General features: G+C 42.9%; 1 long non-coding RNA gene across 1 annotated transcript; it reads right to left on the bottom strand.

The window, feature by feature from the left end:
* Positions 1 to 9,911: 9,911 nt before the first annotated feature.
* Positions 9,912 to 10,530, bottom strand: LOC115573619 (uncharacterized). The gene is made up of 2 exons (XR_003982314.1): positions 10,483 to 10,530; positions 9,912 to 10,359 (listed from the first exon to the last, which is right to left on the bottom strand). It is a non-coding gene; the product is annotated as an uncharacterized LOC115573619 (long non-coding RNA).
* Between the last annotated feature and the right edge of the window lie 554 nt (positions 10,531 to 11,084).

Below are 11,084 nucleotides of genomic sequence, written 5' to 3'. Positions count from 1 at the left end.
AAGTGGAATTATTTATTTATGCATTGTGCCTTTAAGGTTCGTATTGACTGTTGTTTTTACTTGTTTTTAAAAGGTAAGTGGAGTCTACAGTACGTATGAATTGGTTTTCAACCATGCAGGTGAGTGTATATAGTGTGGTTTTAAAGGGTCAATAGAGATTGTTGTTTGTTATAGTTTTTTTTAAAGGTAAGTGGCTACGGTACGTAGGAATTGGCCTTCAACTATGCAGGCGAGTATGAATCTGTCCCCTGAAGGATACAGGAGGTGCATGGTCCTTCCTATGTCCGTACTCGGCACGCCGGTCCCAAGAGGGTTGGTCTGTGTGTCGGCATCTCTGGCCCTATCTGAACACTGTCCACCCGTCAAAATTTCTCATGTCACTGAGTAAATATTTGTTTTTGTTAGCGACATATTTATTTAATCACTATTTTGGATTTATTTTTTAATCAAAGAGAATACTTTTAATGTATATTGATGAAATCAAATAGGTATGAAATGAAATTGTCTGCAACCAAAACAGTGTGCCCAGCGGCAATGTTTCGACCGCATAGGTCTTCCTCAGGCCAAGGTGCCCACACAAATAAACCTTTAAACTGGCTGTCCGTCACTGTCTCGAGTTGTTACTCCTCTGGGTTTCAGGGCGTTTTCACACCTATAGTTCGTTTGCTCTGGTCCGAATCAGGGACCAACTTGTTACAATGTTGCGTATCACCTCGAGTTTGGTTTGTGTTCACACAGCAGCATTTACAAGTGGACCAAAATGCGTGATGCACGAGGAAACTGCTCTCTAATTGGTCTAAATTTCGAAAACCAGGCAGCAATTCAGCTGAATTTAGCACCAAGCAGACAGGACGTCAAGCACTGAAACAACTACAATATGACATCCGGTTACTTTTCAAAATAAAACACTCCGTGTTTACACCAGCACACAAATCTCAAAAAAGAGACAAACACAAGCTCTTCTGCTGATCCTTCGGTCGGGAACACTTCCTGTTGTTGTTTTTAATAACACAGATCTATAACTGCGGTCGCGAGTGATTATGTGATTATCGCGGAAACTCCTCGGCCTCGAGATGCCAGCTGTCTACTGTACTGCGCCGTGTCCGACTCAATACGCAACCGGGGGTTACCGGACGGCGGATGGCAGAGCAAAACACCTGATCGGCCGTAACGCAGCGGACACGTATCCAGTGGAAATTTGGGGTTAAGCACTGATGCTTCCTGCAGTTCGGTCGGATCGAATTGGATCATGTTCTCACCACAAACGAACTCTACCAGAGTTTGTTTGGAACCGGACCGAGACCACCTCTTCGACAAAGTCTCGATCCCTCTATATCCCTCTTAGCCACTCCCTCTCTGGATTCCCTATCAGGAACGCATGAATTGGTGTTTATACTCTGTGGGTAAATAGGAATTGTTGTTTTTAAAGCTGCTCATGAATAGTTTTTTTTTTTATTTTCACTTAGGGAGGTAGATATAATTTTGTTGGTTTCTAACCTATGGAAGGTAATTATTTGGAAGGTATGTATGAATTGTTTTTAATTTTTAGGGAGTTACGTATGATTTGTTGTTCCAACTTTAAAGTTAAGTATAAGTTGTTGGTTTTTAACTTATAGAAGGTAATTGTGAATTGTCATTTTTAACTTTGGAAGGTATGTATGAACTGTTTTTAAAATTTTGGGGAGGTACGTATGATTTGTTGTTCTCTGACTTTTAACGGCAAGTAAGTTGTTGGTTTTTAACCGTTTGAGTGTAAATATTAATTGTATTTTAATCCTTGGAAATTAAGTATAAATTGTATTCTTAATTTTTAGGGAGGCAAGTACGAATTGTTTTTTAACTTTTTGAAAATTACGTATGAATTGTTTTTAATCTTTACGGAGGTTAGTATAAATTGTTTTTAGGTTTTAAAGGCTAAGTATTAATTGTTATTGTAAATTTAAGAGGTTAATACCAATTGTTGTTTATAAACTGTGTTTAACGTAAGTGATTGGTTGTTTTTAATGTGACTAATTGAGTATTCATTTATTTTTATTAATGCCAATGTTTACGATTAGGGCTTTGAAAGGCAGGCAAGGGGTAATTGCCCTGTCCTCTGTCCATACAGGAGACGGGGGTGCGCTGGTCTTCAGCCAAAGCCTCTCCCTCCACGATCCCGAGAATAATTCCCCCTGCTTAAGTTGCGTGGGGCTTGGTATGTACGCTCCCAGAGGCGTCCACGCCGGCCCCCCGAGCATACTAATGACTATTTATTATTATTGTTATTTATGTATGTATTTATTATTATATTTATGTATTAAAATTCTGTATTTATTTATTAGGATAGATATTAAATGAAGGTAAATGAATTAAAAGGAATGAAAAGAAGAAAAAAGAAAAACAGTTTTTAATGTAAATTATTATTTTTTTATTATTTATATTAAATGAAATTGTGTGTGCCTCATGCAACATTTCAGTCCGTAAAGACCTTCAGGCTGAAGGCACACAGAAAAGAAAAAACGCTGTCCTCTCAGGCTGCTGGATATGTCCTTTCACTGTGAGAGCTATAGACAGAGTGAGGAGTGAAGGTACCGCGCTGAATTTGTAGTCCCTCCCACTGTATTCCTCAGAAATGCCAGCCCCTTCTGAAATCCGTAACTGAAAGGTATGTCAAGTTTGTAAAGGACTTTTCCTAGTTTTTAATAGATCTATGAAATATTTATTGGATGATAACATGATTTTATCACAATGTATTGTATATAATATAGATGTTTTTAATATACATATTTATTTATTTGTTTTTTAGAAAAATATTTTGATTTACTCCTCTTTGTGGTCAACGCAGTAGTAAATTTAGTAGATTGTTGTTTGGATGACTTATTCCCATATCCCTGAATGTAGTATTGGTTTTATATTTTAGTTTTTTAAGAAATTATTTATGAATCAGTGATATATTTAAATGAAATAATTAATTGTTAATTTAGGGTTATAATATTAGTCCAATTAATTAGAGATAGGGTTGGTGACTGATTGTTTAGGGTTAGGCATTATAAATTTAGATTGGTTAAGGTTAGGATTAAAATCGTCAGGGCTAGGCATAATTTATGGAGAGTTGTTAGAATTAGAGCCAGATTAGTTAGGATTAGGCGTCATTGGTTGAGTTTAGGCATCATAGAGGTAGGATTGATTAGGGTTAGGGCCAGATTATAGGATTTAGGCATAATTTAAGGAGGGTTGATATATGATTAGGATCAGATTTTTCCAGATTGGCATCAATAAAGCTGGTTGAATAGAGTCAGTATCAATTTTTATTTCCTTTTAGTTATATCTAATGTTAAGACCAAATGGTTCTTTGGTATGTACCCAAAAAATCCATCTCCTCTCCATTTTCTTCCTCTCTGCATCTGTCCATAGTAGATTGCAATCCTGAGATCCTGCAAACCGTGCATTAAAAAATGAACTTGGGAACCTTGGCTAAAACTTCCTCCTCCCAATTTGGCATAAAAGTGTTAGCATAGGCAGGGGCAAACCTTTTGCCCATTGCCGTCCCTTTAATCTGTAAATATTTTTCCCCATTAAAGCTAGGGTCTGTAATGTTGTTCAGAAACACATTTTGTTATACTGGGTGAAATGATCCTGCTATCCTGAGAGTAGTCAATACATTATGTATTCAGAAAAAGAAGGAACGAAAATAATCGGACCTCTGTGGCAGCTGCAGGACTGAGAAAAATCTGACCAATCCGTGCAGTCCAGCCCGGACAGCACAGATTGGTCAGATGCACGGACTGGTCAGATGCCTTCATGTCTCGTCCTCTGTCCCTCCCTCCTCCGCACACGTTACGTTTCACTGATGTCAGAAATATTCAGCACACTCCTCTGCAGAACACTGCATGAAAAGTGCACGGCCCCGTAAACACCCGGAAATCTCCCTAATTTTCGGCAGTTAACGACAATTTACAGGCTGTGAACATGGCGTTTGTCAGTGCCGAAAATTGGCGGAAACGAACCATGACGTCAGCGGAGCTCCCGGAGGTGCGAACGGCTCCAATTTGCATATGAATAGCAGCGAAACCACGCCTTGCCAGAGAATGTGTGGGCTGGCTTGAATATCCTCACTCAGTATTGGATGAAACCACTACTCATAAACAAACAAAATCACTCGTGATTGGTCACCCTGGGTCATTACAAATGTAAACCCCAGTGAGAAATATATATATATATATATATATATATATATATATATATAAAAAATATAAATATATATAAATTCATTCATTTATATTTATGATATCATCAAGGACATGAATGAATTTAATGAGGAAAGGAACATTTACCAGGAAGGTGTTGTTTATTCAAAGAAATAGTTTTATTAGCGCAAACACAAACACACAACATGTACAAAACATAATCTGCCATAAGTGTCTGTTTTTGCAGACGTCTGTGGTGCGCTGCCCTGTACTTCGGAATCGCCTCTCATGTGACTGCAGTGTGGCACAGAGCTCGGTGAGCTCCCGGCTGCGAAAGGACAGAGGTCGCACAATTCATCCAGACACCCGCCATCTTGTGCCGTCTTCCTCCTCAGACATCAGGTCCATGTCGGCGCACTTCCAAAGGTCACCTCATCCTCAGCTAGCACACTGTCTTGCTTCCAGCAGCTGTAGAAACAAAAAATGAAGAGGATCAGTACTGCGCGATGCACTGCGTGTGGATACAACACATCTATTATTTAATAGAATAATAGTCACATTGACCAAAAACGGATCTAATCTAATAAATCTTACCCTCTTTGTTCTGACTCTGAGCTGAACTCCTCACAGCGTCCGCCTGCGATGCAAGATCGGGTTGTTTGTTGTCCTGCGTACTGTCTCGTAATGTCTTACAGGCAGCTGGAAAAAAAATAAAAAGAGTGGTATGAATAAAGAAACATAAGTCACAGTAAAATTAAACGAGGGAGAAAACAGTAACAGTTACTTACACACAATGGTGTCATTATCGGCATCGTGTAAATCTGGACTTCCAGACGTGGCTCCGAGCTAACAGGAGGTCGCGGCCTTGTTATGAGGCGAGTTTAGTCTGTGAAAACAAAATGCTCGCAGCGATAAACCTCCGTGTCCCTCTGCGGCAGCGAAGCTCCGTCCGTCGGCGACATTCTTCGTGGCGACCCGGCAAAGCTCCTCCCGTCCACGCAGACGTCCTCTCGACAATGACCGTTCCGCTAGCCTAGCTCCTGCTAGCTAGCTTAGCTCCTGCTAGCTAGCTTAGCCGAACTTGCTTCGTGTCCATTAAAACACAAACACTTCGACTGCGATGGAGAGTCCAACTCTCACACTCACAGCACGTCGTCCAACAACAGTTCACAGTCTGTTAGTGATAAAACACGACACTGACGACACACACAGTCCACTGTCAGCGGCTCGACGCCATTAACTCTCCGCTCCTTCTTCCTCGTCACTCACGCTCCGGTCTACCCGGAAGTGTAAACACTCGTACAAGTCATGAACTCTCACCATAGTAGAACGTCTCTGCTCTCACACGCAATAAGAATTACTTTTCAACTGCTTTTAAAACATTCAGAACCCATGAAATTATAGAAATACTTTTTTTTTTTTTTTTTCTCAAAATATTTCATGCAAATTTGAACTTAACAACTGGCGTTTTATCTTTAACTTGTTCCCAGGAGAGAGAGAGAGAAACAAAAGAATGAATAATCTTTTTTAATTAATTAATCTAGCATACTTTCATTAAATAAATCAATTCAAGCTAAAATATAAGGGTCTATAATTAGGCTATACTGAGCCTCATCTATTTATACCAGAGATTTTCTTAAAATGAAGTTAACACCTTTTAGAAAAAGGTCACCTGGGGTAAAACTCCCCCTGCTACCCTGATTTGCATTTGTATAGCTCACAGCATTTTCATTTACATGTTAAAGCCTCCCCTAGAATCAGGGGGAGGGGGGTCATGGGGGGACAACTGCCAAGCAAGGCCCACGTCAATTTCCGACAATTTACGTCAGTTTTCGGTGTTGCCTGCAAATTGCAGCTTGCAGTCGCAAACCTGAAATTCCACGTCAATCTACAGTGCCACATACTGACGAAAATCCCACTTTTCATGCAGTGGAAATAGGAATTGCAGGAGAAGACGTTCATTTGATTACAATGGCAGAGAAAATGCAGCCAGCGTTACTTGTCACAGCTCACCCCACTAAATAGGCAAGGAAAAGAAAGCCTGAGGCAGGAAAGGCTCTGGATAAAGAAAGAAGTCGGACCGAGTCAACATCGGTGTGGCGTTTGAGCGGTGGAGACAACTTGGGCATGTGAAGGGCTTGAAAAGTGATGCAGAGGTTGCTCTCTTTCTGTTGGACAGGTAATTATTTGTTTTGTTTCAGGGGGATTTGTTATTTTCATTAAATATGTGAGGTTTGCCAACTTGGCTATGTTTGTAGCTTGTGTTAGCCCAATGCTAACGTTAGCTTCTTTGTGTGAATGGCTATTGAGTCGGCCCAATTTCCACTGGATAGGGGTCCACTGCGTTGCGGCTCTGATCCGGTTTTGCTCCGCCATCTGGCAATCCCCACCGGTTGCGGTTTGAGTCCGCAACAGGGCAGTACGGTAGACAGCTGGCCTCACAATGTGTGCTAATGTCAACACAGAGTTTTTTATTTTGAAAAGTAACTGGATGTAGTTCGTATTTTTGGCGCTTGACTTCCTGTCTGCTCCGTGCTAAATTCAGTTGAATTGCTGCGTCGTGCTCTGGTATCTCCTTCTCCCTGCTGAGTCCCACTAACAGATGCGCGTTCAAGTTTGTGGGGGAGTGGCTTTGGACGGAGCACTGACGGGATGGGGAGGGGGGTGTGGAACTTAGAGGAGGTGCCACTTTCAAATCTTGCTAGCTCTCTTGCTAGCTCTCCAGGATTGTAGACCCTAGCTTTAAATTCAAAATCATTTTTAGATTAATCTCTAGTAATTGTAATACTTCATCATCCGGCCTTTTGACATCAGGGTATTTATTAAACAGTTTCTTTACTGCTGCTAGTCCCGCAGGTGTATCAATATTGGTATATAAACTTTGCACATCAAGTGAGAACAAACAACAATTCGGAGGAATCTGCAAGTTTTTAACCATGTCAATAAAATGATATGTATCTTTCACATAGGAGGCATGTTTCACTGACAAAGGATTCAAGAATTAATCCACGTATTCTGCTGTTCAATATGTTTCGCTATTACAATCTGAAACAATAGTCCCTCCAGGAGGAATTTCGTACGGGATTGTCCACTGTGTGGGCTCCTTGTGAATCTTAGGTAGGATATAAAATCTCCTTTCTCTCGGTTGTGTATCCCCTTTTAAATATTGCTTATGTGCTGCGGTAATTAATTTCTTTTCCTTCAATGTATTTAATATTGTGTTCACTTTATCAATTGTCTGTAAATATATTGGTTGCGGTCACTACTGAACTCCCCTTATCAGCGGGTTTAATAACAATACGCTTAAGGGGCGTTCAGACCAAACGCGATAGACGCGAATACAATCGCTTCAGACGCTTCATTCGCGCCGCGTGATCATTTTGGACTATTCGCTTCATTCGCGTCATACGCGCCATTGCGTCATTCGCGCTTGCCCGCTCATTTTTGAACCGGTCTTTCTCAACCCGCTGTCTTTTCACGTCTATCATGGCTGATGTCACCACCGTTGCTGCACTGTACTTGCTGTTCAAGTCCCAGAAACGCCGGAAAACCTCCCGCCGTCGTGTCTGGGTTCACGAAGTCCTCCAGAGACGCACGGAGCTGGGGGAATTTCACTGTCTCCTCCAGGAGCTCCGTCTGGATGACGACCGGTTCCAGCGGTACCTCAGGCTGACCGGAGCCCAGTTTGAGGACCTGTTAGCTCGGGTCGGTGCCAGGATCTCCCGCCTGGACACCAACTACAGGCGCTCCATCTCAGCCGCGGAGCGCCTGTCCATCTGTCTGAGGTGAGTAATTCGTACTAATTACAGTAGACTACTGCAAAATGAACATGTAAAAATATTATAGGCTACATTATATAAAGTAGGCTACTAATTTTACCCACTGTACAGGAGCCTACGTGGTGTTATAAATGCATATCAACCTATAAACCTGCATAAACAAACCTTTTTAATTTTCACTTACTTTTTTCAGTCAAATACAGTTTTTATTAACTCTTTATTTGTTTATGTTATCAGTTTTCCTTATTAAAATTTGAAAATGGTTCTTATACCTAATCTTTTACATATGGATATACATTATACATACTTTTTTCTTAATATCAAAGCTTGCAGTTTCTGTTCCGTTCTGTTTTCTTTTTCCGCTTATCTGTGAGGGTCGTGGGATGTTGCCGCTTTTTCCCCCCTAAGGGGTTGCGGGGCTTACTGGGGCCAAATCCAGTTTCACTCTATGGGCGTAGGCCAGGGTTCACCCTGGATGAGTCGCCAGTTCATTGCAGGACCCTTACTGATGGCAGTGGCTGCCTTCACACAAGGTGCCAACTGCACATCAGGAGCAACTTTGGGGTTCAGTATCTTGCTCAAGGATACTTCGACATGTAGCTCAGTCCTGCCCTGGGGAGCCGGGATTCGAACCAGTGATCTTCTGATCACCAGTCAACCAACTCTACCCACTGAGCTACAGCCGCCCCGCTTGCAGTTTCCAATAAATGAATAATAAAGTGTAAATGTTAAATCTTTGGAGAATTTTTAAGTGATATCCATGGGCTGTTTTTAAGGTTTTCAAGAAAATTAAAGCCTGACCCATTATCTATTCTATGTTGCAGGTTCCTGGCCACAGGAGACTCCTACAGGAGCATTGCCAACAGTTTCCGTGTGGGAATTTCAACGGTTTCTGGCATTGTTCCTGCCGTGGTCAGTGCCGTCTGGGACTGCCTGGTCGAGGACTTCATGGCTGTGCCCACCACAGAAACCTGGAGGTCCATTGCAGAGCAGTTTGAAGAGAGGTGGAACTTTCCTCTCTGCTGTGGAGCTCTGGATGGCAAGCATGTGGTGTTAAAGGCCCCGCCCAACTCTGGATCCCAGTTTTTTAACTACAAGGGGACATTCTTGATTGTCCTCTTGGCCGTGGTCGATGCCAATTACCGGTTCAGGGTGATTGATGTCGGGGGCTTCGGGAGAACCAGTGACGGAGGTATCCTGGCTAACTCTGCCTTTGGCCGGGCACTACGTGCTGGAACCCTCCACTTGCCAGCGGACCAGCCTCTACCAGCCGCAGAACACAGAGGACCCCAGCCTCATTGTTTTGTGGCTGATGAAGCGTTCCCACTCCTGAGGAACCTCATGAGGCCATTCCCTGGGCGCATCCTCCCCAGAGACAAGAGGATCTTCAATTACCGTCTGTCCCGGGCCCGGTTGGTGGTAGAGAATGCCTTCGGCATCCTGGCGGCTCAGTGGAGGATGTACCACCGTGTCCTCGACGTCCAGCCGGAAGTGGCAGAGAAGTGCGTGAAGGCGACTTGTGTTCTTCACAACTTCCTGCACATGACAGCCCAGACACTGGGAGTTGGAGGAAGCGTCACAGTGAGTGAGGTGGAGCCACTGCCAGGTCTGGGAAGAGTTGGGGCGAACAACTCGGCGAGAGAGGCCATCAGGGTTCAGGAGACCTTCTCAGCCTTCTTCTCCATGGAGGGAGTGGTCCCGTGGCAGCATAATGTTTAGTTTGCAAGCACCCCAAAAACGGCTCTTTTAAGAGCCATCCAAATAAGAGTATTGAGCAATAATCCTGCACTATAACTACCACAATTCATGTCTACCAGTCACTGTGCAGGTAACATCAATTCATACAATACTGACCCCCTCTGATATTACACCATTAAACTTTTTCTATATTTTAATTATCATTTTGAAACTGGCCAGTTTTGAAAGAATGTGTGAAAGAATGACATAAGAAATGGTAGTCGTTAAGAAATATATACAAAATATTTTTAATTTGAAAACAAAATATTTACAAAGATTAAATTCAATAAAAAAATAAAAAGTGATTAATAGACATAGAACAGAACAACTATAACAAAACATTTACAAAAATTTATCAGCCTGGCTTGTTCCCAGCACAGGCTGCCACCCCAGCTACTCCAATAGGTCCAAATTTAGAGAAACAAAAGAGTTCTCATAGATCAATTTATGTATTTGGAATTTTACAAATTCCCTTTGCTGGGGTGGCAGCCTGTGGAGGGAAGGAGCCAGGCTGGATAAAAATCTCTCCTCCTCTATCCACACAGGTGGAGGTGGTGGAGGTGGCAGGGGGGCAGGTGGCCTCTGGAGGCTCTGTATGAGGAGGTCCTCTATCATTTCCTCCCTCCTTCCAGCCTCATCACTGCCCCTCCCTCTCTTTCTCTTCCCTGTCTGTGCACCTGTATGAAATCAAAATCACACATTCTGTTGATAACATAGTCTGTAAACATTCATTTTCAATTTAGACTGAAGCCCTACAAATAAACACAATAATCACAATCCCGCTTCTGTAAAGTACATACCACTGGTCGAAGCAGCAGCAGCAGGACCGGCAGCAGGACCAGCAGCAGGACCGGCAGCAGCGGCAGCAGGACCGGCAGCAGGACCAGAAGCAGCAGGACCGGCAGCAGCGGCAGCAGGACCGGCAGCAGGACCAGCAGCAGGGGCAGCAGGAGCTGTGACCTCAGATTGCTCTATAGAGAAATTATTATTATTATTATATGATCCAAACTTTTTCTACAATAGGGGAACACATCATTTGAGATTTAATGGAAACACATGTGAGAGAAACAATACACATATATACTGCTCTTTCGCCAACTGAATTTGAAAGTGTTTTTACATGTACTTTACTATGTGTATGTCTTCACTTAACCAACCATCACAAACTAATGGTCCTGCTGACGGCCCTGCCTCTCCTGACCACAGTTCTGACGGTCCTGCTGCTCCCTCATCTCCCAAACTCTCTTCATATGAGGTCTCTGCGGTCCAGTCTTCCTCGACCCCCTGACCCATGTTGCCACTGGTTTCCCTGGGCGTGGTGAAGGGGTCGAGGAAAGACAGGACCGCAGAGAACCGCCACTTTTTAAATGAACCCCCCGCTGACCCGCTCTTTCTCTCTCCT

This window comes from Sparus aurata, chromosome 22 (genome assembly GCF_900880675.1).
Source record: "Sparus aurata chromosome 22, fSpaAur1.1, whole genome shotgun sequence".
NCBI lineage: Eukaryota > Metazoa > Chordata > Actinopteri > Spariformes > Sparidae > Sparus > Sparus aurata.
Note: the sequence above shows the minus strand (reverse complement) of the source record. Positions and strands in the feature narration are given on the sequence as shown.